This window comes from Chrysochloris asiatica, unplaced genomic scaffold (genome assembly GCF_000296735.1).
Source record: "Chrysochloris asiatica unplaced genomic scaffold, ChrAsi1.0 scaffold00045, whole genome shotgun sequence".
Classification (NCBI taxonomy): Eukaryota; Metazoa; Chordata; class Mammalia; order Afrosoricida; family Chrysochloridae; genus Chrysochloris; species Chrysochloris asiatica.
In genome coordinates this window covers 16,976,600-16,977,956 of record NW_006408563.1, presented here as the reverse complement: position 1 = coordinate 16,977,956, position 1,357 = coordinate 16,976,600, and the positions used below count along the sequence as shown (strand labels likewise).

The 1,357-nt window shown below is 38.3% G+C and overlaps 1 protein-coding gene across 1 annotated transcript in view; it reads right to left on the bottom strand.

The window, feature by feature from the left end:
• DNAH7 (dynein, axonemal, heavy chain 7) overlaps window positions 1–1,357 on the bottom strand; it is a 324,797-nt gene that overhangs the window by 215,959 nt on the left and 107,481 nt on the right. The gene's annotated exons all lie outside the window — the stretch shown is intronic.

Genomic DNA, 1,357 nt, shown 5'->3' with positions numbered 1-1,357 from the left:
GGTCAAAATGGATGTCAGAAAAAACACTGAAACTTGATCTCCAGCGTAGAGAAGCTAAAACAAATGGAATAAATGAGGAGGTAGAAGAGATGAAAAGAAAATTTCAAAGGTCAACTCAAGAAGACAAAGTCAAACATTACAATGAAGTGTGCAAAGGTCTGGAGGCAGAAAACCAAAAGGGAAGAACACGCTCAGCATTTCTCAAGCTGGGGGAGCTGAAGAAATATTCAAATCTCAACTTTAATTATTGAAGGAGTCTCTTGGCAAATTATTGAATGATTCAGAAAGCATCAAGAGAAGATGGAAGGAATACACAGAGTCACTGTACCAAAAGGAAATAAATGGTTGATTTTCAGCCGTTTCAAGAGGCAGCAAATGATCAAGAGCCAATGATACTGAAGGAGGAAGTCCAAGGTACATTGAAGGAATTGGCAAAGAACAAGGTACCAGGAATTGATAGAATAAAAATTGAAATCTTTCAAGAAAATGAGGTGACACTGGAGGAGGCACTCACTCACATATACCAAGAACTTTGGAAGACAACTATCTGGCCTAAAGATTGGAAGAGATCCGTAATTGTGCCCATTCCAAAGAGAGGTGAACCAACGGAATGCGGAAATCACTGGACAATCTCTTTGAAATCCCATGCGAGTAAAGTTTTACTAAAGGTAATACAGAAATGGCTGCAAACATATATTGTTCAGAGAACTTCCAGAGGTTCAAGCTGGATTCAGAAGAGGACATGGAATGAGGGAGATCATTGCTGATGTCCAATGGATCTTGGCTGAAAGCAGAGAATATCAGAAAGATGTTTACTTGTGCTTTATTGACTACACAAAGGCTTTCGATTGTGTGGATCATGAAAAGCTATGGACAACATTGTGAAGTATGAGTATTCCTGAACACTAAATTGTGCTCATGAGAAATCTGTACACGGACCAAGAGACAGTTGTTTGAACATAACATGGGAACACTGAATGTTTTAAAATTAAGAAAGGTGTGCAGCAGGGTTGTATTCTTTCACCATATTATTCAAATTGTATGCTGAGCAAATAATCTGAGAAACTGGATTATATGAAGAAAACACAGCATCAGGATTGGAGGAAGACTCATTAACAACCTGTGATATGAGATGATACAACTTTGCTTGCTGAAAGTGAAGAGGACTTAAAATACTTACTGACGAAGATCAAAGACCACAGCCTTTAGTATGGATTGCATCTCAATGTAAAGTAAACAAAAATCCTCACCACTGGACCAATAGACAACATTCTTATCAATGGAGAAAAGATTGAAGTTGTCAAGGACTTCATTCTTCTTGGATCAACTATCAACACTCACGGAAGCAGCAGTCAAG